Source organism: Psittacula echo, assembly GCF_963264785.1.
Source record: "Psittacula echo genome assembly, chromosome: 2".
Classification (NCBI taxonomy): Eukaryota; Metazoa; Chordata; class Aves; order Psittaciformes; family Psittacidae; genus Psittacula; species Psittacula echo.
The window spans coordinates 67,165,403-67,192,023 of record NC_137737.1 but is presented as its reverse complement, the minus strand read 5'-3'; the positions used below and the strand labels follow the sequence as shown (position 1 = coordinate 67,192,023).

At 42.4% G+C, this 26,621-nt stretch overlaps 1 protein-coding gene across 8 annotated transcripts in view; it reads left to right on the top strand.

Annotated features, from left to right (window-relative positions):
- Positions 1–26,621, top strand: part of ATXN1 (ataxin 1) — a 228,320-nt gene that overhangs the window by 64,463 nt on the left and 137,236 nt on the right. The window lies entirely within an intron of this gene.

Sequence of the window (26,621 nt, the reverse complement as noted above, 5' to 3'; positions counted from 1 at the left end):
TCATCTGATTTTATAGCATTCGTAAGTGATATTTTTATATTAAATATATAGTCTTCATTTTTATGTTTAAGCACCTCATTGAAATACCAAACTTTTTAACAGAGGCTGTAAATTCTGTGCCGATTTTAATAATATATCTGCCTTAATTGCTTCATCAGTGTGTCTTTGAACAAGTAGAGTTAAATGTAGAAAGCAAATAACGTCCCATTTCATAACTGGAGTTGCAGATTGCACTTAGATATTTGAATAGCAGCCGAACTAAGAGCTTCCTGAGTGAGGTGGAATTGTGTGGTCCTGAGTTAATAATTTTTTTAATAAAGGCAATCAAGAGTAGCAGGGAAAAGCTCACCTTGTCCCTCTAATCATCATTTTTTGTTTTCATGTCTCACTAGAAAAGAATGACCTCCCAGTTGGGTTTTTTTGTCTAGCAAAGAGAAAATTTTACAGTTGTAAAACTTTTAACCACTGAAAATGCTGCATAAATGAAAACTAAAACCACCAGCCTCTTTCTTAAATAAGAATTTCAAGTTATTTACTTTGTATTGCTGCACAAGTGTGCTAAAAGAGACAAAACTGCTGTAAGAAAGCTGCAGAATCAAGAAGACCCACCGAAAATGGAAGAAGCAGGGGATACAATCCTACAAATATGCAGAATATCAAAACCTTTTTGCTGGTGGCATTTGCAGACCTTGTTGCTTACCATGTTTCAGAAGAGAGGAGAGCATAGCCAGCCCCTGGTGATTGCTCTGTATTTGCTTTGTAGGAATAGAGCTATTAAGTTTCTTTTGAAATCAACAGGCTCACTTCAGGGAGCTAAATATTTCCTTTCTGGTTAGTGGACAAGAGCCATTGCTTGGGAAATTGTAATAGTCCTGTAGACATTTGTACTGATTTATCTGAAAACTTCTGCAAATTAGTGTAGCCAGCTCCTTTTTACATGCAGGTCTTGCACTAGGGACTGAGAGTCCAAAAAGGAATACGAGACTCTCTTGGTAGGAGTCTTGATGCGATTTTTGTTGTTGTGAAATGAGGTACTGATGCAAATCTGCTTGAAACTGCTGCTGTACGTCCTTTAGGGGCTCTGATTCTCACCCTCCCCTCTCTCCCCATCCCTGTGGCTCAGGTGGGGACCCGTCTTCCTCTCTGGAGAGAGCCCTGTTTCAGGCATAGGGTGACAGTGTTGTTCAAACTGGTGAGAGAGGTAGGAGCGTACTGCAGTGACCCATCTGTGATCACTCTCAGCCCACCTTTGCTTTCTCTCTGTCCCACTCTTCTGGTGGCAAGCATTCCTCCTCAGCTCTGCAGAGCACATATCCAAATGCTTTTATTCCTGTATTCTTTTCACTGACGTCAGACCAGAATAATGTGTATGATTTTCATTTCACAGCTGCCTCCTTGTTGCTCTTGGAGGAAGCATGTGTTGAAGTTCAGGGGAAGGTATTTCTGTAGCACCTGTATGGTCTTTATAATAATTTGATCAGCTTTCTGTTGCAGTCACAAAACTGTTGAATCTTTTTTAGTTTTCTTTGTATCAGAGAGTGCAGGAGGAGCTCATTTGTGGAGTATTAAAGAAAGGCAAGTTCTTTGGTGGTGGAAGACTCATTTTAAGGTACATTAAATTGTAGCACTACTCCTGCCCTTTCTTGATTTTTTTTTTTTTCAGCATGTGAATAAATATTGCCCACTTTTGTGTGCCTGGAGAAGGTCCTTTGGTGTGTGCCAGGGAGTTACATGGGTGCTGAGCTGAGCACCCGAAGGGACCAACTTTCTCCTCTCTTGTGTTTTTCACTGGGAGTGAATACAGGGGACTGCGCCTGCCCAGATTAAACACATGCCGGTTTTGTTTTGCCTTGCTTTCTTGCTCTTCTTTCAGCTGCCAGTGTGCCATGTTCAGATGGCAGTGATCAGTCACAAATTGTCCCCCGTCCATGCTCCTCAGCTCTGTTAAACCATTAGTTTCATGGAGCTCTTCAACAAAGATGGCACTGGCTTGATTCTACCCCCCCAAGCTGATGGAAAAAGAGATTGTTTGTTTGTTTGTGTTTTCCTCTCAAGTCAGCTGCATTAGTTCCCAAAGCAACTTGCCGTTAAGTGGAAATGAGGCTTTGATAATATGTGTGCTTGCTGGAGACTTGCTTAGATTTTTTTAGTCTATCCTCCCCCTCCCCCCCATATATGGATCCTTTCAATGGGGCACCTCTATTGTGAATCAGAAAGAAAGTGCACAGGCTGCCAGGCACATAATGGAATTGTTCATTTGTTTCTATAAGCGTGTGTGAGCCTTTGTGAAGAGGAGGTGGTGGGGATGGAGAAGGGAGACCTTCACTGCGGGGAGCCGGGAGAGTGCAGTGGCAAAGCTCAGTGCGTTGCTGTGGTGGGATGTGGCTGTGCCTGTACTGCTGCCGACGTGCCTGATCTGCTCAGTCCTGGTGGGCATTACCTGGGACTTGCCCTGCTTAACAGGCCACGTAAAAATGGGTGAAGCTTACATAGCTGTTGACTATGCTGGCTGTAAGCCACATAAGGCAAAGTATTTGAAAGCTGTAATATTTCCAATTCTTTCCTTAAACCATGTGCATTGGCTTTCAGAAGAGTGATGTAAATATGAAACATGCCAATACTGTGCTTCCTTACTGTGAGGCTATTTATTATAAAGGATGTATGGTATAAGTCATTTTAGTATGCAGTAGATAAGAGCTTGAACCAAAGCCTTGGATCCAAGCCCACCAGCAGCTTTGCAAAAGGCAGGATCCAGATATGAAGTCAGTGGTTCACGCAGTTTCTAGTAGAGAGTGATTTTAACTTACTTCATAAAATGAGAGTGCCCAGAAGTTTTAAATTGAGGCTTTTAAACAAGTTCTTTCTTTTTCTCACCCACCATTCTCATCTGCCTTAGAAGGTTATTGTGAAAGCACACCATCTATTTTCTCCAAGCCATTGTGGCCAGGACACACCAATTCTGGGAGAGGAGAGGGGCCTCTGTGATGATTACTGTTACACAGCCATATGCTTTTTGTCCAGAGTTTTTCTTCTGAGGAGTCAGACCCCCCTCTGGATGAAGGTTTTTGGAGTCACAGTGGAGGTTTTGGAGGTAGGACCTTGAAGTTTTACAGACAGCAAGAAACAGTTGATCAGCCTAGCATGGAGCAAACTAGGTCATAGTGGCTGGACTCTCCAGCTACTTAGAAACCCTCTCTCGTAATACCATAGCTGAATTACAGACATGAAAAATCTACTCATTGTATGTACAGAAGAAATTCATAAAGCCTGAACTTTTATTTCCTTGCTAGATATGGGACATTGCTCTTATTCTTTCACTTCTTCCTTGCCCTTGGACACAACTTTTTAGGGTTTTTCAGTCTCTAGCTGTACATTTACTAGAGAGGCATCTGGTTATGTGTTACTTTACACATCTGTTACATACGTCAGAGAGTCAAATCCAGCCATCCAATCTTTATGTAGATTTGCAGCACTCCCAGTGGGACTTTGAATCCGTAAGCCAGTGAATGCAGTATTTCAATCTACTACATGCATTACTGCAGTTTATTGCATACATATATATATACTACAGCCTCCTTTGTGTTTGGCAGGGAAAAGCTGGCATGGGAAAGATGAAAAATGCTGGTGAGCTCAGAGGTGTTTAGGTATGGCAGTTAATTTGCTCCTTCCTAAAAGCATTGTCTTTCTGGTTGGCAGTGTGAAAACAGTTTTTGTGATGATTTGAACATCTCTGAAAGATACTGCCCCGAAGTGTTTGTGTATTTCAGAGTTATTGGACTGGGGGGAGATGCGCAATACCTGAGGCAGCATTGACAGCTGAGGCAAAGCTCAGGCTTTGCAGTTTCATCCAGAGTACTGTTCGCAGCCTGTATAGGAAGCGGGAGTGTTGTGGTTTAAACCAAGCTGGCAACTGAGTACCATGCAGCCACTTGCTCACTCATCCCTGCTCTGGGAGGATAGGGAGGAGAATCAGAAAAAAAGGTGCAACCCATGGGTTGAGATAAGAACAGTTTAATAATTGAAATAAAATGTAGCAATAATTATAATTGTAATGAAAAGGGAGACAACAAAAAGTAAAAGAGAAATAAAACCTGAGAAAGACAAGTGATGCACAACACAGTTGCTCACTGCCCACTGACCAATGCCCAGCTCGTCCCTAAGCAGTGATTGCTATCTCCTGGCCAATTTCCCCAGTTTAGATACTGAGCAGGATGTTCAGTGGTATGGAATACCCCTTTGGCTAGTTTGGGTCAGGTGTCCTGTTTCTGTTCCCTCTTAGCTTCTTCTGCCCCTCCTCACTGGCAGCACATGAGAGACTGAAAAGTCCTTGACTTAGAGTAAGCACTCCCTAGCAACAACCAAAACATCAGTGTGTTATCAGTATTATTCTCAGGCTAAAGCCAGAACACAGCATTGCACCAGCTACTAGGAAGAAAATTAACTCTATCCCAGCCGAAAACAGGGAAATGAGTTAGAAATAAGTATCTTTCATTTGAGCAGCATTTCCTTCTCTTCTAATCTCACTGTTCAGTGTTGTGCATTTCTTTTCCTTTGGTTACTTAGTTCTCTGAGTGCATAAAGTTTGGAAAAAATATGTGGCTCCTTAGCTGGTCTTTTTTCATGATCCATGTAGAAACCAAATGTGATAGATGTTATTTCTGTGAATGATTATATAGGACTACTGATTTGTGTGCTGTTCATGCCAGTTAGCACATGGACTTAATTGTAACTTCTGGGGTGTTTCTGTTTGCCCTGGTGTGACTGCTCTGCGCTGGCAGTCCTTGGGTGGAGTAGTCAAGAAGAGCATTGCCAATAAACTGTGCATATTGTATTTTGTTTTGCTGGTAGGTAGTAGAGCAACTGCTTGGCATCTGGGGAGGCAAATGATAGCCATTGCAGCTTCAGTGTATGTCAGCTGATGATGCTCAGGAGCCTCTTGCTAGCCCACTGTTAAAACCTGTTGGGATAGTGTTAGAGGGGGCCGGGTATCATGGATTAGCACAGAGGAGCTGGAACGGGCAGGATTTTAATGAATCTGAGACGCTGTGAAAATGCAATTTGGCAGAAGGCACACTACAGTGAGAGGCCAAATGCAGAGCGAGCAGTGTGCTTCTCTCTGCTAGAGGGCTCTGCTGGAGCCATGTGGGAGCCCTTTGCTGCTGCGCGGCTGTCCTTTGTGCCCTGGTGGAGTCGTGGGTGCGAGGAGAAACCGTCCCGAGGGCTTGCTGACCCCGTGGCCCCTCACCCTCTGCAGCAGGGAGTCCTTCGGCAGCCGGCCGCCCTCTCCCCCCTGGCTCTCAGCAATGTGGTTGCTGTGGGCAGGGTGCTGCAGCTGCTTTGTTTGAAATGATAATATTTTACGCTGTTACTGTGGAATACTGCAGTATTTTTTGTAATTACGGGCTGCATGCCAGTAATGTACAATAACATTTTGCTCTTCCTGTGCTGTTGCTACTGTAGACATTTGTTCCAATTTGGGCTGCATTTGCAGTACGTGGTGGGTTGTTTTATTTTTTTTTCTAGACTCTGCTCATTATCTATTGTGGATATTTTTGGATTATTCATTTCTACCCACGTCTGTCCTTACAAATCTATCACAGAAAGCACTTCAGAGAGTGGCAGTCTCCGTTGAACAAGCAATTGTTGTGGCTTTCACAGAATTACGTTCTTGTGAAAGTATGAGGCAAGAATGAGATGAAAATGGAGACGAAAATTGCTTTGTAAGTTTAAAAATGGCTATAGTTTTTGAAACGTTCGAGGCAGATACGAGGCTAAGCTTTTCCTTGACTGATGGTGAGCATATTTAGTGCTGAAATCCTGGTCTGCACCAAGCTGTATGTAGCTGAAACCTCTGGGATGGTAGAATCTGGGAGGCACTTAATCATTGTCAGAGCCTGTAATGATTCTCTGCAGTTTTGGTTTTAACTGCTAATTTATTTTTTTATTTCCAGAGTCGTGGAAGGTGGGCAGTAGTGTTCATGCCAGTGATTGTTTATTAATGTTGCCATGGTCTGGAGAGGAAATTTTAGTGAAAGGGAAATGAAAGTCTTAGACAGCAGAGTTCACAGCTAGTCAGCCTGCATGCAGTTTGTTTCTGGAAGGCAGAGGTTGAGACCAAATGGAAATGAAGGCAACACAACACAAAGGAGACAATGATTTTTTTTTTTCTGGTAAATCTGGAATAATATACAGTGTGTTACACAAAAAGGATTGCACTTTTCTCGCATGTAATTTTAGTGTCCTTTCACTGTGCTGACTCACCAAACTACTTCAGCTTCAGTCTGCATTTGGTTTAAATTACCTCAGAAGCCTGCATTTGTTCTCTGCTCTGTAAAGTACTGTTCATCTGCAATCCAGATTGAGTATTTTTTTTTTTTCCCTCTCTGTTTTTTCTTTTCGTTCAGCATTTCAACTGACTTGTCTCTTTTCATTTTCCAGGTCTCTGTTTTACTAACATTTGAAACCAATCACTCTGTGTGCCTGCTTGGGCCCTGCAATAGGCAAAAGCCATGCTGCAGCAACAGCTAGAACAAGGAGTGAATCACTGCTTTCTGTCTTTCCATTAGAATACCTAAACCACTACACATAAATAGTGCTTTATGTATGATACAGCAGCATGATTATCTCACTGCATTGATGGAACAGTGCTGGAAGTGAATGTAATTCTTCTTCTATTACATCTTTAATGAGCTACAATTAAAAATAGTGTGTTGGCGTGCCAGAGTACGTGTTATTTTCAGAACTTTATTGAAGCCATTTCGGCTGCTAGACATCATGTTGTTCTGAAAACCTTAAGAATTAAACAGCAGAAAAATCTGCTTTGCTAGGTGAAAGTTAACTGGACAGTAAAACCTGTGGACTAAAACAATTCAGGTTTGTACTGAGTGCAAAAACCTGCTTTGAGGTCTGTCTTTGAGGGTGAATTTTTTATTATATAGTAAAAAAAGAAAGATAAGACACAAAGCAGCAGGTTTCTACAGAGCTCCAGTTAGGTCCCAGGTCTCTTGACACCCATGGCACCAAGTCTGAGTCACAGATAGCACAAAGCTGTGAAGCCTAATAATCTCAGTGTTCAAAAGCACACCTATGTAGTTTAATTTCAGGTGCCTCTTTTAGCTCTGGGTTCTCCCACCACCATCACCTAATAAAATTTGAGAGTCATTCTTAAAATTTTGCAGAGAAAAATTTTCTCAGCACTTGGGGCTTTGTGAAATATTGACATCACTTAGAGTTCAGAAAATAGCACTGTCAGTTTCAGCTTGATGGCATTCCATTCTCTGCTCCAAAAACCTGATGAATAACAATGGGTGAGTCAAAGATTTCTTGGAATTTTCTTTTTTTTCCCTTCCCCTTTTCCCTTGTGCAATTCCATTGCCATTTTTAGCATGGAGGGCAGTTCTCCAAAGAATGTCTGTGTGCTTGAACTGTGATTTCTTGAAAGTTCAGAGCAAAATCGAGTCGTATCAGATGATAAAAGTCGTTGTACGTTTCTATGCATTTTGGTAACGTTACATGAGCTTTATTGAAGAAAACACAGTAAAAGGCAGAAGGCGTTTGATAGAGAAGTGTTGCATCTCTGCATGAGCAGCTTGGAGATCTCCCTATCATGCCGCTTTGTTTTGTTGTGATGACGTTTTGCTTAATTATTTTTGTGTTTTATCAGCTATGCTCAGGGAAGTTGCCTGACAAAACAAATTATCAGTAGATTTGGGAGGCTTGGACGAGCTTGAAGCACTTGTTGAACCACAGCATGCTTCTGTCTTTGCCTCAGTTTTCTGCATGAAAAACAAGAATTATGTCTGATGTATTTTAGCAGGATGTTCAGAGTACTTTCTGAGGACAGAAAATTATGTGGGTACTACTGTTACCTAAGTGATGTGGTGTGTTCAAGATAAGCAGTGTTGTCAGCTGTTCTTGGCAAAATCACTGAGGTTATGATGAGTGAAATTTTTAACTCAGTCTTGTGTTTTTTTAAGTCACAGAAGTGGCCTGTATCAGGCATATTCTAACATGTCAGAATGAATGTGTGAAATACGAAGCTGCTGAAAAGAAATGTGAGGGGAAAACAGGTTAAAGTGATTGTAAAGGGAGAACATTTTTTGTTCTGCAGTAGATAGCTTGTAAAATTTGAAAAAAAAAAAAAGGGAGAAAAGGGATGAGTGCAAGTGTCCCCTTAAGAGCTGCTGTGTCAAATCTGAAGAATGATTTGAATTCAGTCATCAAAGTGTGAAATGGAGGGATTTTAGTTCTGTTTTAAATTATGCATCTCAAATGAACCTTAGCTGCAGAGTCTCTGCTGACGCCCCCGTAATGACACATTATTGGTACTAATGGCTTCTGTGTGACTTGAGATACAAACAGACATCCTAGACAGAAACATTTCGGCTTTGAACTAAGTAAGACCCACAGCATTTCCACCTTGGGTTTCTAGTGACAAAGCCCTACTCTCCTGGTGGCTGTTGCTCATGAGCTTGCTTGTGTGTTTTCCAGCTTCCATGCACTGCTTCTCATCCTGGCATGCAAGGGCGTCTGAGTGAAAGCTCGCTTTGCAGGCATGGAAGAGCAAGAGAGCAATAAATCTAGAGTGAGTGTGGAGCTTGTCCAGGCATGGAGCATTGTAGGGAGCCAGGACAAAGACTGGGTTGTGGGCAGTGGACAGGGAGGAGGAACTTCCATGAGATGATAATCTTGGGAGGAAAAGAACCCAAAATAGTGAGGGAAGTGGAGAAGAGATGCCAGGACTTAAGGAGGAAGTTGCTAAGTAAGTGAGGTGTGGATTAATAAATAATGTAAGCAGTAGTGGCTTGTTAACCCTTTATTATGCCCTGCTGATACGGAAAAGGACAGTAATTGTGGAGCTGTGTATACTTAAGCCTCCCTTCTGGAGCTCACCATCATAATCTGAAAAACTCCACCTCTACCCAGAATTTCACTCATGGGTTTTGCAGCTTGCTTTGTGCTACTGATGTCTCTCCTGGGACAGGAATGATTGTTACTACTTACACATAGCTACTGGGTGTGTGCAGCCTGAACATGGCAATGAATGAGTGAGAATGGCATAATGCTGTGTACAGAAAATGCACCGAATTTTGCATGTTGGTGAAAAAGGAGGAGTGGCTCAGCAAGGCAGACTCAGAATTTAGACCCTGGCTTCTCTTTGCGAAGATACTCACTAGCTTATTGTTTTATCCTCATTTTTTCAGTAGGATGTCAAGATGTGGGATTGCCTCCCCTTTCATGCTGCAACTCGGGATTTTGCTTATTGGCTGTGGCAGGAGTGGTGGAGAGGGGCTCCTGCCCTGTGATTATGTCGTGTGGTCTGTTACAGACTGTGCAACATTGCCTGACTTTCTGCATGGGTTTGCACTCAGCAGAGATGTGCTGGGGAGTAAGTAGTCTTGTATTCTGAATCCAAGGCAGGACAGTACTTGAGTATGTAGAATCAAATACAAGAAGGTATTCAGATGCCTCCTTTGTATTCCACAAAGGAACCACATTCCTGAACTGGGACCTAAGATTTATTTATCTTTTTAAGTGGATATGCTATACATCGCATTCACTAATGCATTAGAGATACTGCATGAATAATTAAAACACCATTTAGGGTTTACTAAACTATTGTTTAGTAATAGAACAGAATGTATTTTATCTTTTTTCTTTTCTGTTCATTTTTGTTGATTGATGAATTTATTGATTTCTTCTACTAATTTAGAGTAGGTATCCTAAACATTATTGCAAATTAACAAGGCTTTGCTTTATGTTAATAAACTGAGAGTGCTAATGGAATGAAAGTCAGAATTCAATAATAAAGGTCTGAAAAATTGAGGCCAGAACACATATCTAGTATTTCACATCAAGTGGGTTTGTAAAATATTACAGCCTTTGTTTGTCCTAATTGTTAATTCAGAAAAGTATTCATTTGATGTTCATTATAAATAGCCTAATAGCACATTTGAAAAAAAAAACAACGGAAAATAAAGGCAATAACCTACCTCAAATTTTTCCATTGTATTTGTAGTTAACCATAGGCTGGTTGCAGTCAGTGGGAATGTGTTGTGTGAACTGGAGGGAAGAACTTCACTGTTGAAGAGACAGCAGTCCTTCTGAAACCATGAATGAGAAAAATAATAAACTTCTGAAACTGAGACCTGAAAAACAAAGACAGGTGTGATCTGAGAACCTGAATTAAGAATTGTATTAAATTTCACATGCTTGTGCACATATTTCTTAGCTCACATTTCTGATTTACGTCTTTGACTTTTCCTTATTATTTACATTTAACTCATTAACCTGTTTTCTCATCTTCCGTACCTTCAGAAATACCTGATTTATGAATATGCTAGAATGTATGTTGAATATGAACATTTAACAATTGTTAGGTCAGTGTTGTTATGATCCTTTTTCAGGGCCATGTTTCTCTGTTTTCAGCGAAGATGGACAATTTGTCATAACACTTGAGTTAATATAAAGTATTTTGCTTGGTACTGTTGTTTTAGCCATGATTGGAATATGTGTTTTCCTGTGTATTTTTGAATCCAGTTTTGGATGCAGTAATATGGTGACTAGTACTGAATGACACTTAATCCATTGGGTGTGTTATCTTCTGAGTGTGACATGTCATGCTTGTCCGATGGCATGCATTGACCATACATTGACCTTGTGCATCTTGCTGTGTCCTCTGAGTTTATTTGTCACTGTACATATTATTAACATCACAGGAATTGTAATTGATGAGAAAAAGAGCATAAAATACAGTGGGAGACTGGGATGCATTTATTTTTTGTCTTTATTGTTTGGTTTGGATATGGTGTGAGTTGGGTGTGTTTCATGGTTTGCTTTTTTTTTTTCAACTGAGTGTTGCTTCTTTCCCACTATGAGCAATAGGAAGGGAGCAGTGCTGTCAATCAAGGCCTCCGCTCATCCCCACAAGGTTTGTGCTAAATAGCAATACGTACTTCTTACCTAGCATTTTTCCAAGGCTTTGCAAGCAGGAGCTCAGCCATTGTAGTGTACAGCAGCTCTTTTACAGCACGTGTGCCATCCCAAAATAGCGTTTTTTTGGCGTTACCCCATGCATTGCTTATGCTGTTGGTTGCCTCTGTTGAGAGGCAAGAGCTGGGCCATCAGAGGCTTGTGCTGCTGCCTGCCAGCTACTGGCAATGTCCAAACTTTGCTGGGGAGAAAAAGCTGGTCTGTGTCTAGATACATCCACTCATGAGGCTAGGTTTTAGCCCTGGTTCTAAGGAAGAGTTGCTGCTCCAGGCTTAATTTGAGGTGCCTTACTATGTTGCTGTAATACAAAATGAACTATAGAAACTGGCTGCTGCACAGGGGGACGTAGAATAGCTGTCTGAATTTGGAAAAAGCTGTATAAAATAGTTCCACTTACTGTTGTTACATGTAACACCTACAATGACTATAAATGAAGCCTACTAGAGGGGGAAAAATCATATTATTTCGGTTAGTTTACTTCGTGCGTATTTGACAGCCCTCTGTGTATAGTCAGTTACATAATTTCCTGGGATAGTCAGATTTCTCTTTATTTGTGTGGCTCTTTCAGCAAGAGGGGAAAGAAAATACATTAAGAATCAGAAAATGTGGCTGTAAAGCCAGGAAAAATTGTCAGCAACCTCAAGAAGAGATCTAAGTGTGTGGACCTGCTTTTGACTCATCTTCCAAAAGCAGCTCAATTATAGAATAGTGGTGCCCTTTTGGGCTACATTTCAAGACTATATGATTGTACTCAGACAGGAATTACAAGGATCGATAGCAAGCCCAACGCATCCTTTCTTTTCATGACAGGTTTGCTGATTGCCACCAGAGCAAAATAGCATGCTGGTCAGCATAAACACCAGAAGCAGTGATCATGGATTTTTGTCTCCATCATAGCATGTGTTTAGGGTTATTCTGTTTGCTGTCGTGGGTTTGCACCCATAGCCCATGGGGAAGGAGAGTTGTTTTCTCCGTTCACCTTCCCTGTCTTGCTTTTATGCTTCCACCTTGAACTAGGGCTAGGCTTTTGGTGCCTGTCCAGAGATAGAGCAGGGCAGGGGAGCATGCTAACCAGAAAGATAAGAGAGCAGGTAGTTTTGAGATACCAGTGGTTTACAAGGTGCATATTTTTCTGCATATCCTGCTGAGGAACTAATGGGGAGTAAGGTATTCGCTGGGTGTATGTTGAGAGCCTTTCTGCTTTGGGGCTGTGGTGGAGCTGAGCGAAGGGTCCTTTTTCCTCAAGGGAAGGCCCTGTGCTTTTGTTGTGTTCTGGCAGCAGCCTGACATGGCAGTGAGTCAGTAAGATGTGTGCATAGTATTGGGGTTTTTTCATCTGCCTTCCTCTCTTAGCTGAAGCTCTGTGACTTTTTAACCTGCTGTCTGTAGGCCACTGTTTTACAAGCTCATTAAGGTGGCAGGGATGGCGATAGCAGCGGTCCTGCCCACCCCCCCTTGGGTGCTCATCAGATGACTTCCTTATGCTGACATAAGCGTTGTGTAGTCATGCTCTGAGCCAGGTCTGGGAAAAGATCCAAGTGAAAAATAATCCCTAAAAAAAAAAAGGTATGTTTTCAGCAGGATCTGTTCCTGGATCTATCTCACCATCATTCTCACACCAGCCTGGAAAGCATGAGGGTTTGTACTGGCACAGGGAGAGGTGGGGATGAGCAGCCAGGGGGAGGTGGTCAGGGGTGCTGCTGGCAGCGGGGATGCTGCCTGCTCCCATGGCGTCAGCCTGAGGAGATGGAGCTCTCACGAGTGTGCTGCCTGTCTTTCCTCAAGTCTATTGGCCTGGTTGCACTTCCAGTAACTTCCAAAGCTGCGAGGCAGTTTTGGCCAGTTGTGCCTGAAAAGCAGCATTTGAAGGTTGTGAACACCCCCTGAGCTCAGCAAGGCATGGTGGCTGGTAGACAGACACAAATCAACTCTCCCCTGTGATAAACAGCTGTCAGCTGGGGCTTGGCTGCTCACCTCATCAGGCCTCCTCATGAAGCACAGTCCTCCAGTCTCAGTTTGGGTTGAGTTGTGTCCATTTTGCAGGGGGTCGACTGTTGAACAGCTGACGGGAGAAGAGTGCAAAGTGTTCCTGGGAGTGACTGTTCATTTCAAGGGGCAGGAACAGTTCACCTCCTGGGTCCTGACTGCCTGGGGGTGCGCTTTCCAGTTGTGGGGTGGTTTTCATTTTCTGTGTTGCTTTTTTTTCATTTCTTCTAGGAATCAAAATTTCTGGAAGCTGTGGAAGTTGGGAGGCAAGACTCCCTTCAGTTTTTTGTTTGGGTGGCCAACTATTTAAACCCTGAAATCAGGTCTTTCTAGCCCTACCTCTATGTAGCTTACCTTAACTCCCGGTGGCATCTCTGTGCCCTGGTAGGTCCAGCTTCCGTCCCCACAGAGCTGCACTCCTCTTTGGCCAGTGTGCCCAGGTTTCACCTGCCCAGCCTGCCCTGCTGCATTGGCAGCCCTACTCTGCACCACCACCAAGGAGCTAATATGAAGGCACACGTTGTGGCTTCCTGCTGTTTTGCTTTGTAACCAGTCCACTGGTAAATATAGCTGGTGTGTGGTTATAAATTCATTCTCTCATTATGGGCGGTTGTTGTGTAATCATTATGTAGAAATTGGGACTGACGATTGTTGCGGATGGTTTAGGGTTTTTTTGTTGTTTATTTATTTATTTTTGTGCTTGACATGCTCCACAGTGGGAATAACAGGCTTTTGTTTCTACCCTAACTAACACAGGGTCACAAGCAGGTGTTGGAATTCAGGGTGGGCACAGGCATTGTCTCACAGGCTGATGACTTTCATGTGGCTCCCTTTGCCCAGCTACATGGGTACAGCAAGGCAAATCAAGACCTGTGCTATTCAGGCACCTAACTCAGTGGGCAGACATGCTGTCCCTCCCTGCAGGCTTGGTATACACACTGTATACATGTGTTTATTCTGAGATAAACCCCTCCTGCCTCTTGGGAGGTATTCGTGGTATTCTTCCTGTTATCTCTGGCTGCTTTCAGTCCTGTTCTTTGGGCAGAGTCCTGCAGGTACTGCTGCCTGGCCAAGGCTGTAGGCTCCGGGTCTCTGCCCCTAGCAGAAGTGCTCAGGTTCTGCTCTACAGAGGTCTTCCCTTCAGGTGGGGTGCCTCCTACAATCCGTCCCTCCCTCTGGATGTGGAATTAAAATAAGGGGGTGTGTGGGGGGTGTGTGTGTGTTGAGCCCTCCCACCATTCCTTTATTTAAAATTCCAGTCTTGCAGATCCAGAACATCACTGCTTGTCCCTGCTGCGTTCTCATTTTCCTCCGATCCCTCCTTTAATCCTTACGTTCTCCCCTGCACTGTGTTTGCAGGCCATATGTACCCTGTGAACTGTGACGGAGCTGTGCCAAAAGGAAGCCTTCCTGTCCTCCCTTCCTCCCGTCGTGGGGCTGCTCTTCAGTAATTGTGTTAGTATACAATGCGGAGCAAACCCAGCAGCGAAGTTTATGGGTGTCTGTAAACTTCCTGAGAGCTTCAGAAATACTTGTGCTTGGTCTTTGCTTCTGCTCTTTAAACCCGTAGCAGCAGCTCCTGGAGTCCAGAATGGCCACGCCTGCTCTGGGAGGTGTTTGTTACCCGAATTTACCTACCGCTTTCCTGGCGAGGCTCAGGGGATGGCTGAAGCCACTGGCAGGGTGCCATGGCTCAGCCAGGGCCCTCTGGACGGAGGAGGTGGAGCTGCTGTCGTTGTGTCAGGGCAGTCAGCAGAAGCAAGAGGGGGAATAAGCGGCTTCTGGAGCATGCTGTAATAGGACAGACCTTTTAGCTGTGTTCCCTGGGAGAGGCAGCAGCTTCCCTGCTGCCCGCTGATGGGAGTGGGAAAAGTAAAACTTGTCCTGTTAAACAAAAAGTGGAAGAATTACTTGTGATTGTTCATGAGCTGTGAAGAGGGGTATGCTGCTGGGCCAGCATCCTCTCACACCTGCCGTGCAGGGGGCTAGCAAAAAGTTAATTCAGAGGGATCACTGTCATGTTGGGCTTCAGTTTTCAAAGGGGATATCTTCCATCAAGAAGAGTGATAGGTGCCTTTTGGGTCCCTTCCCATTCAGCTTCTGAGAAGTATCTTTGCGTTAAAGCAGGTTTCTGACCTCATTTCTCAAAGGAGTTTTAAATGGTGAGGAATAGGAGCATTAATTAGTGCCTCATTAAGTACTTGTAGTCAAGTATGATAATTTTCTTGAAAGGATAATGTATTAGATGAATAAAAATACTCTCCATTAAAAAATGAATACAAAGTCATTTTAAACTACAAAGATTATTGTACATTTCTGAAAAATTAATGTGATTAAAGCAAAATATATTTAATAAATTAAAAAGACCCTGTTAGGCTGTTTAACTTGTTGGTCTCTAATTAATTATTCTCTATCTGGTGCTTCAGGACTTCAACCTTACCTGCAGGAACAGGAAGTAATTTTTTCGCCCACTTCATTTTTTGGCTTGTAATTACTAGGTTTGAGTTGTGGGTGTGGTGATTTTATATTTATTTTCTCTGTAATTTTGTTTCTTTTTTTTTCTCAGAGTTTGGTCACTATGAAAGGTCAGACCCTAGACAGAGTAGAGTGGTGATCAGAAATGGTATGGAAATTTCCTTGCTGGCTTTGATTAATGGCACTTACTCAGTTTGTGATTTCTAGATTTGGAGCTGAGAAGTGTTATATTCAAGGATATTTCCTCCTGTCCCTTTTTTCTATAACATGTTACGGTCGTTATGTGCTAGGATCATATAAACTTCCTTTAATTCCTTCATATGACTTCACACAACTTAAATTAATTTTTTCCACACATAGTTTGACCCTTCAGTTGGTTTTGAATTAGGTATTTCCTTAACTCTCAACTGAGCTGCTTCACATTCAGCTACTTAATGAATTTCTCTGTATGTTGCAGAAAAGAAAGTAAATGGTTGGAGCTGGAGACATAACTCAGATACATGAGTTTGCCATAGTCACTGACGAAGTTTGTGTGTTTATTTAGGAAAGTCATAACCCACAATAAGAAAGTTCAGTTGAAAATGGTGTGTGGATACCAGGTTTACGGCAGCTTACTTAAAAAAGTTTGGGGTTTGTGGCATTAGGAATGAAGACATTTCCTTGCCAGTGTCATCACAAACATTGCAAGTGTTGCATCCCCTGTTGTTTGGCATCTTGTTCCCTTGGTAGGAATATCTACAGGGCAGATACCTGATACCCAGAGACTTGTTCCTCATAGCAGGTCTGCAATATATATTCAGAGAATGCTAGCAGTTCCCAAGGTTTATTAGTTGACTTTTTTTATGGTTTAGGTACCTGAGATCCATATGAGCTTTTGAAAATATTAGTAGAAGTTGTCCAACAGGCTAAAATCTGGGAATTTGGGTACCATACCATGCTCTCTCAGTTGCCTTCTGTATACTCAGGCTATTTGATGATTATGACTGCTGATTTTCTTCCATCGCAAGATATATCTTTAAGTATTCTCCAGGTCTAAGCAGACAGCCTTTGCATCTAGTATTTTTATTTCAGTTTTGCTGCTTTTGCTCTATTGCAGCTTTTCCAAGTTTAGGTGACTGGGGTGATAGCTACTGCCTTGCAGTGATAGCTGCCTTGATTTGTGTTGCATCTAAAGGTGATTCTCTCAGCAGATCCGTTACAGGCACAATGCCTTGAACAGCCATCTCATTCGGGCAGTGTATGTGCAAGAAAAATTTTTCTTGTATTTGGGACACTTGCAGAGTCTGCAGTAGCCGGATAATTGGCTATTGAAGGTTTTGAGGCATCTGTCTTTTTTGCTTGAAAAGATGGTGGTGGCCAGGGCTTCTTGGCGGTATATTAAAATAGCTGCAGTAGATAGCTCAAGAGTTCAAGGAGCCTATCATCTGTGTGGAGCAGTGCTCCTGTACATTTATGTGAGCTCTGTTGTTATTATACGAAGTTCCTCCCAAGATGAATGGTCTGTGGTCCCATGGTGTTCCAATGCGTGATTATTAGTCTTTTCTGGTCTTAAATGAGACCAAAGCTACCCATTGACTTACCTTGAAAATCCCGTTAGTGCAAATGATCTCATTTTCAAAACCACCTTCTAAGGTTACAAGTCTAATGTAAGCACCCAACTGGCTGTGGTTGTGCTTGCACTAGAGCTGCTGTAATGACACCCCCAGGTGTAACCATGTAGATGTGCCTGTGCTAAATCCATTTTGCATGGCTCTCAATGTGCCACTTACATCCCCTTGTTGTTTGTGCATGTTTTCCCCACCTCTCGCGGAGGACACAATCAGGCTACTGTATTTTATTATTTATTTTAATTGTGATATTGCAGCTATAACTCTGTTAAAAATTGTAAGGGCATAACAAAGAACAGATCTGGCCCATGCTGCTGTTAACTTTTTCTTAGCATTTCCCTGGAATTCTAGCTGACTTTGTGCCTTAACACGAATAAGTGTTATTTGCAAGGAGCTCTGTTCAAGGTAGCAAATTATTGTGGCAATGTGTGAGACTAACTGTACCGGAGAATAAAGAGCAGTGCAGCATTTATGATGATAAAATAATTTCAGGTCATGTCTTTTCTTTCTTTGTGTAGTTTTTCTTTTATTACTGTTGCTGAAATGGCTCTTGCAGCGCAGGTGAGAAAACCAGACTGAACCTCCTGTTTTTTTGTTGGGCTCCCAGCTGGAAACCCCTCCCTCGATTTTCCATTGATAAAAGTGTCACAAAGGGAATCTAGAGCAGAGGAATAGGCGGAAATAGAACAATATGAAGTTTTGGGCTTGAATCACAAGAAGAGTTAACTAATGTAGATACAGTACCGGACAAGCTGCTGCTCCTTTTATGAGCAAGTTCATTTAAGTGTGGTCTTTGCATTCGTGACTGCCGTCAAAGCCATGTAACAAATCAGCTATTTATTGTCTTTACTGCAGAGGCTCTTTAAAAGAATATTGCAGAGCATTTTCCTCTCTTCCTTTCTACGGACCGCTTTATCTAACCTTCAAGAATTCAGAGTCGCAACAGGGGCCAAAAAACCTCCCATACAAGAATGCTTTTATTGTTAATTTATAAAATACGTCTTTCACTAATAAAATAAAGGTGTGACATTTATAGAGCTCTGATAAGAAGCACAGCAGTAGAAAAGGCCCAGGTCTCCTACTGTTCAAATTAAGGGCAGTTGATTTCAATGAGAGAAGAAGCAGGCTGGCTAGATGCACAGGTTGACACACCCAATCAGGTGTTCCCATAATGCTTGAAAAACTTCCAAGAATATTTTGCAAGTATTGAGAATTAACTTCATAGAGGACTTCTTTCAGTTAAGTTGCTGAGGTTACTTCGTGCTCCTTCAGAGTGTTTGGAGGGGAAAAATGACTTGGGTTTAGTTCCATTAGGTGGTTATGGGTATGCTTTTTCTATACTTTCTTAGTATTTTATGCCTAAAAGAGCAGCTTCTCCATTGCTGCTGTGCTTGACCTTCCATCCGTCAGGGTGGAGGAGCTGACTGATGCTTGCCGAAGTGTCTGTGTGGTCAACCTCTCGCCAACCAGTGTAGGTGTGTCTGCATGCAGTGGTGTTGAGGAAGGGGCTTGGAAGCACCTGTACATGACAACTGATACATTCCTCATCATGTTGGGTGCTGCAGGGAATATGATGGTCTGTGACCCAGAAAGCTTGATCCTGAGCAAGGCAGTGATCTGCTTTCTGTAGCTGCAGTAGGAACAGCAGATGCTCAGCTCCTTAGATCAGTTCACAGTGTCATGCTTGTTTCAGACTTTTTAGACCTCTTAAGCTTTACTGTGAAACACTGTGGTTGTCCTCTTGGCGTACCTTCCTGTGCAAAAGACTAAGTGCTACTCTTCTCTTCCCCTCCTGTTCTCCTTCTCCAATTTTTCCCCCTTTCCCTTTTCCTGTCTTTCTTAAATTTGCCAAAATGCCACAGCGCCACACACTGAAGTCTGTTTCCTAGTTCTTACAGCTTATTGGGATGAGGTAACAAGAATGCACACAACTATCGGAAGTATGGCATGATAGTATAGCATGAATCTGTTAAGTGTGATATAGTTGGCTTGTCTGTTATTGCGAGGGTATAAAGGAAAATATGCAAAATAGTAAGTGATCAAGAAGGAAAACTGGAAGTAGCGTTTGGATTTAATGGACATTTTCAATCTCTTCATCTGACCCTATAAAAAACCGAGCTATTGTATTTTGTGCTGTTTTTTCTCATTAATGTTTTATTGGGCCATCCTTCCTTTAAACAAAAAAAAAAAAAAAAAAAAAAAAGGAAATGCAAGAGGAAAAAATACTTTTAGCTGAAAATGAGTAAGAATAAATCATGGCATGCTACCTTAATAATACTGTTAAACACTTGCTTTCCAATGAAACAGACTGAAACCTAGGAGGAGTGGCTGATTGCTTTAAATGCTACAATTTGTCTAGCATTTTGACTGTGCAGGAGTTTTTTTTTCTTGTCAGCACAGGGAAATAAGAGTCGGTAAATCTGGTTTCTAATTGCTGCCACTCTGCCCAACATGCTATTTCCATGCAGGGGAATGGATTTTTCATGCCTATGCCTTATTTCATCATAATGAAAATACATGAGAGGCAAAATGTGGCCTTGCCAAAGATATGTACTCTGTGTATGAGTAAATGTGGCAACACAGGCTATTTATTTTGATCGCTGTTTTGTGTAATATGCAGTAACCACATGCAAATACCACATACAGCAGAGGAAAATGCTAAAAGCCAATTCTTACTAGTTACTAAATGAGATACTTGTTGGTGAATGATTACAAATAAAGCTACCCCACATTGTTCTTAAGAGACTCAAATTTGGAAAAGGCATGTTATCTGTATTAGTGGGCAGAGCATCCACTGAATCAGTGTTTTGGTTTAAGAAAAGGTTGCCAGACATCGAAGGGAGGGGAAGCTGTATTGCTTTTTTAGTATTGGTGCCAGAGAAGCAGAATAAGGTAACAGAGGAAGGGGGTAACATTCTGAAGGTGAATTTTTTGTTTTCTTTTTTAATGTTACATAAAAACAGTAGATGTTTATCAGAAATTACAGCAATTTAGTTGAGTGTTATGCTTTGGACAGTCGTAACACTAATAGGATGGAAGCAGCATGAGCAGTAGCTACAATTATAGCTGCAGTTACTGAGAGAAATCCATGTTCTGTTACTTGAATGCAGCATTCACTGTCTGCCTGAAAGGCAGCAGTATCTTAAACAGGCAAGGGAGGAAAGTTGTCCTCTTTATTTTATTGTCCACATGCGTTTTTTGAGAGCTTGTGTGCATGATTCATTGAAGAGGTCAAATTCAGTCCTTCCCTTGCACCCAAAGCAGTTTAAAGTCTTTAAAAAGAGAGTAAGTATGCATTAAAAATGTATATATGTAAAAAAGCACTGGTATGAGAGCAAAATGAAACTGCTGAGTTTGTTTTCCTTGTAGCCCACTAAAACTTACAGGTCTGCACAAATTATTCAAAGGATAATTTCACTTACGTTTGTCATTACATCTGGTAGTATTGTGAGCTCTTATTTGCTTCCTTTCAGTGATGTGCCAACAAACAGATTACTTTTCTTTGTAGGTGTGATTGAATTTTATTCATTAGAGAGATTACAACACAGGACTAGTTGTCCCTTTAAAGCACTGGCATTTAAGCTGTTTGTAAGAAATGTGTTCATGCTTTGGATAGAGATCACTTGATGCCTGTGTTAGTCAAATTAGGGCTGAAGCCATGGAAATTTTGACTTTTCACTCACTTCATGAATCCTGGCAATTTAGTATGTATGGTAGGCACCTCACTGCAGTTTCCAAATGTAATCAGATGGTGTGCTCGGGAACACCAGAACATAAAAAGGTATTATTAATGCGGGTTTTGTCTCCTGTATCTTATAAATGGAGGCAGGTGTATGGCTGATATAAAATGGCATATTCCCATCAAGTAAAGTTACACCAAGAGAGGCAGAATGGGAATCTGTTTTCCTGGCCACTACTTCTAAAGAAAATGCTGGAAACAGCTTCTGTAGTTGTCTTTGTATGTGTGTTTCTTCTGTTCTCTTATACTGTCTCTGTAGCAAAAGGTGTTCTCCAGCCATTCTTTTTTTTTTTTCCAGGTGACCAAACACTTTCCAGCAGGTCTCACCCTCTTCCCTTTCTCCAAATGCTTTTTATTTCCATTTTTCCCATTTTCCAATTTTGACTACAAGTATTACTTCTCCCTTCCCTGCATATCCAGTTATAGCAGTGGGATAGGATGTCTTTACTCCTCTCCTTTCCTGCCTTTCACCCCTCGGGATTCACACGTCCTTAGGAACTGCTTGAACTCAAGGTCAAATTACATATTCATACACATGATGCAAAAAGCCCAACAGAATAGAATGGCTCCATGAGAGTGTTAGTTACATTCTATAGTGCAGAGTGAGGGAAGGAGTTGGTGCAGCTTGTGCTAGGGTTTGCTGCGTGACTAGATAGATGCTTTGGAAATCCTGCTGTTTGGGCCTGCAGCGTATTTCTCTCTGGACTTCCAGTGGGTAACATTGCACCAGATTGGATTAGCTGTTCCCATTCAAAATGTGAAATTTGTGTTGCTTAATTTTCAATGAGGAAGTAATGTGATAGTAAAATTGTTCTGTAAAAGGTCATACACTGTTTTACTTCAGTTTGTGAGGCTGAGACAGAAGGAAATGATCAAAAACACTCAATGCTCATTATTTATTAATTGAGTTCTGGCAGAGCCTTGCTGCATTCTGGCTTTTTTGTTTGTTTCTTTGTTTACAAACAAAAAGAAAGCACAGTTCACAAAAAAAGAAAAGGGAAATTTGTGAAGGAAGATTTCTGACAAGGAAGAGATGGCATTTGGGAGTGTTTGAGGGGAGGTGCCTTGGAATACTTGAGAGGGCAACTGGGCTTCGCAGTGTCACCCTCTCTCAGTGTTGCTCCTGAAAGAGAATACTTTAGAGAATAGCAGACCATGAACCTTAGATACAGGCATGGTGGCTTACCAGAAAATATTTATCCTGTAAGTTCTGTGGTGGGGATATTTTAAGTGCTTGTTCTTTGCTGTTCCTATGGGTTTACTTTTTAAAAAAAGTTGTAAGTGCTTCTTCTCTTCTTTTGTATCCCTTCTTTGTTTCTCTACATATTCAGGTAAAGAACAGTACACTGAAATAATTTAATCTTTCTTTACTAACTGTGGTTTCTTGATTTAAAAAGTCCCAAAGCTGCTCAGAGCTCAGTCTTTTGTTCTGCAGTGAGTCCTGTGAGGACAGACCCTCTCGTAGATGCTGTGGCCTGTATTGGAGCTCTCTCGAAGCCTGAGTTGTGAAGTTTACACTGATGAAAGGTCTGAAGACTTTAGCTGCTGATTTTTTTCCCCGGTCCTCTGGATTTAAAATCAAGCAAATATAAGTGTTTTTTTCCCCCAGGAATAGCTAAAACCACATTTCTGATCAGCATAACCCTTTTGCCAAATTTTCAGGCTTGCTCCAGAGTCTGAAGCCATTTTAATATTTCAAAGAATTATTACCAGCAGCAGCAGCAGAAGTGAATTTAACACAGTCAAAGCTGCATATTTTTTTGCTTATTTTCTTTCTCTGAGATGGCTGAATTTTATTTGCTGAAACTTTCTCACAGAAGATCAGTCTGAGGCAGATGTTGGCATGGAAGATTCTAATTAAAATATTTGCCAGAGTTGTAAAGAGCTAAGCCCAAGGCTTTTGAGGAAGAGTATCGAATAGTCTTAAGTGTCGTGGTTACTATGAGAATAATTTTGTTTGGGCTGCTGTTCTAAAGGTGTTGTCTTCAGGTAGAAGCATCTTCAGTGCCATAGTCCCTGTCCTCAAGACAACCATTTCTCTGCCTTTCACTTTCCTCTGCTGCTGTTCTGTGGAGTGGTAAAAAAAAAATTGATCAAGGACATAATTCTTTTCAGGTCACTTAAATCCACATTGTTTCAGCTCTCCTTTCCCTGTCTGCTTCTTCAGCTTCACAAATATTTCTTTCCTCTTTTTGGATTAGAGGTGGAACCTAAAAGGCAAAACATGCAGTGAGGCCCTTTGGACTTCGTCATGCTGAAACAGGTTGCTCCATCCCTGGCAGAGTTCAAGGAAAGGTTGTGCAGAGCCTTGGGTTACATGGTCTAGTGTGAGGTCCCCCTGGCCGTGGCAGGAGGCTTGGAAGTAGATGATCTTAAGGTGCTTTCCAACCCAAACTATTTTATGATTCTGTGCTCTGGCCCTGTCCTCATCAGTTGAGCCCCAGGGTTTCTTCAGCTTAGTGCTTCCTCAAAAAGTCCAGGAAGTTCTTGTCATCTGGTGGAACTCCTGCTGCTTTGCTCTGCTTTTACCACATCAGTGCTTTTCAGAAGTATCGATACCCAACAGGGGTCTGCTTGCAGTTGCTCTTGCTCAGCTAAGTGACTGTGGTGGCTCTTCTTAGACCATGTCAAAAACACTGAGCCTCCTGTTTTCCAGGTTATGCATCAAGGTCCTGTTGTCTCCAGGCTAGTTCCTACTTCTGGGTAAAACTGGTGTGCTTAGCTCTCACCACTGGATTTCCGTGGGGAGGCAGCTCTGGCATGGGTGTAAGGAGGAAAGACAGTACATTCCAGCCAGGCCCTGTGGTTGGGAACCAGGACCTGGGAGGTGCCATGGGGTGCACCCATATTTGGACACCACCTTGTTGATTTTGGCAGCATAACCAGTTGGGATGCAGAAAACGTTTGCTCATCTGGGTCTCCTGAAGAGAACAAGCAGGGCTTCAGTTTCAGGGTCTGGCTTACAGCATGTCTAGGAAATTGGTCAGGGCAAGGCTATCGAAACTACTTGCAGACATGCAAGATCCCAGCTTTCCCTGACTGTGAGCTGGCTCCCTGAAGCACTGCTGAAAATCCCCCTCATTGTTCCTCTCTGCTCAAATCTTCCCCAGTTGAAGCTGGGTGTAATATTTGTATACCTTGCTGGTTGTTCAGGCTAAATTAATATTTGTAGAGCACACTGTGTTCTCCGTATTGAAAGGGCTACATGGAACTGCCGCTGCTTCTAGGCAGTTACATCCTATTCTTGAATGTTGTACATGTCCTTAACCAGGACAGACAAGACTTATTGCATTTGTTTGGAAAAACCCTGTTGGTCCCCCTGTATATGTGTGAATGCATTTTTTTGCATAGGTGCTGTGCTTATAGTAAAGCAGAAAATCTCTTCAGTTGAAGTAGTCCTGTTTCCAAGGTTGGTGTTTGTGTTTGTTTGCCATTTGTTGTTCTGGTTGCCATTGCATTGCATGCTGGGGAGGGTGAATATATGTAGTTTTCTTAAGGTCTTTCCCTGCTTATAGAAACCTTCAAGTGCATGCATAAATCTTCTAGCAATGCTTTTTCTTAAGCTGAGAACATAAATAGAGCAGATAATTGTCTGGTAAAGCTGATTGGTATTCCTTAAATCTTGATCTCATCCCTTGCTTATTCACACATCATCTGCACAGAAGATATTTCTGCCGTCTTCTGAACTCCGTTTCACAGACAGAGTGACAGTTCACATACACAGGAACAGTCCAGCGAGATGTTAAAAAATAATGATTCTATAAATCTTTGAAAAACCAAATTAGGATATTAAATGAAATCTGGGAGGGGGGGAATAAATCTGCAAAAATAATTAAGTCAAGCTAGTAAACATTTTTCTGGTCATAGATTATCAAAATTCTCTGAAGCACGTGAAAAAGGGTGATTTCTCTAAAGGTCCAGGTCGCAGAGCATCTGCTGGAGGTGACAGCATGAGGAAAAATAGAACCAGCCATGGCATCAGTTCCATTGCACGGTTAGCATCACGGCCCACGAGAGCAGAGCAGCACGGTCTCCTGCAGGAAAACCTGGCGCTTGTAGCTCGTAACAGCCAGGGTTCTGCTTGTTGAGTCACTCTGCCGTAAATCCTGAGCAGCTCCATTGAAACAGAGGGAATTACTTCAGATTTATGCTAGTTTTGATGAAAAGAGGCTTTCTGCTGAATGGATCTGGGCAGCCACTCGCCAGGTGGAAGGGAAAGAAGTGACTCAGCGTTCAGCAGTTGTTGCTGATTGCTGCTGGCTTTTGCCAAGTGCACAGTCACAGATTTCCCTTTTTGGTTTTTAATTCTCCTTCTTCTTTTCCCTGCCCCCCTCCTTTTTTCCTTGGGTGAGTGGCTGCTTTGTGCACTCTGCAGAAAAGAGGACTTAATTTCTGATGCAAGAGGGATGCAGAGGGGAACAGACCAGCCTGAGTCCTTGTTGTTAGCAAGGAACTTGTGGAGGGGCAGACCACCCTTGCTAGGAGCAATCAGTGCTTTGTTTCTGAGGTTTCAATATTGACTGCTGCTTCTTGCCCACAGGAGATGAACATTTATAAGAAGGATTTAGCTACATAGCTGGCCTCGTATTTCTGTCTGCACGATAATAACCGAGCTAAGGCCAGTGACAGCAGAGCTTCCCGTGAGTGTACACAAGGGAGGAAAGTGTGTAGCAGAGCAGGGTGAGATGCAGCTGGGTGCCACCTGAGCAGCTTCTTGCTTCCCCTCAGATTTGCTGCCACCCTTCTCTGCCTCCCCAGCAAGCTCACCTTCTCTGAGCTAACGGCAGTGACCATGACCTGCACCCAAAAAAACCCAAACGAAGCGGGCAGAAAAACCCCGTCGCTAGGTTCTAGGGCCATTTGCCGGTTGAGTAGATACTGAGGTTTATTTTGGACTACCCGGCAAGGGGACTCCAAGTTTAGAAATGGTGTTAAGTTATTGCAATGAAAAGTGGAATTAAAAAACTCTAAATGGGGAAGACAATAGCTTACTGTAGATCTTTGAAAAACATGGGCTGATGAACTGAAGCTCCCTGAATGTTTCAGCCCATCTGTCTTGTTAGTTTCTGTGTCTTAATCACGGATTTCATGAAGTGTCTAATTTTCCTTTTTTAGCTTTCTGTCTTCCTCTTGTACAAAAGTTAAGGCAGGGGAATCATCTGAGCTGGATTTACTTTTGCATCCAAGAGAAAAGCAGGCTATAAAAAGAATTGAGTGGTGTGTGTGTGCGCTGGGAAACCAAGTTTGTCTGCTTTGGGTTTTGGGGGCAAGATTTTCCCACCCTCACTTCTGATGCTGTGGTGGTTATCAGGAGAGGTGGGGAGCGCAAGTATAGGTGCATACCTGGTAACTGACAGTACTTTTAATTGTCTGGCTCTGATCTGTGGCTGTCTAAACAGCATGGGCTGGCTCTACTGAAGTCACCGGCAAAATTCCTTTGCTGTTGCTCCCACTGCTGCCACTATTCCTGGCAGCTGTTGAGATGTATTGGCAAATCTCTGCTCTCTCTTGCACCTCAGGAAGTCTGCAGTGAGTCTTTTGAACTGCAGAATTACTACCTATTTGTATCTGTGGAGGGAAAAGCACACCTCAACCAACAGAAACATTCCCCCCAAAGTCAGAGCATTTTTAATGACCTCTCAGGGGAGATGTGCATCTCCAGGTTCTTCTGTGTGAATCCATCATGTGGAGCCCACTCAGTTTCTAGCAACAGTGGAATTTTTTGCCACCCCCCGCCAGCACAGATAAGGCCATGTATATTTGCAGTGTACTATGCAGAAGACACTGATTGACATTAATTAGGAGTGGGTGGTGTGAAAGTG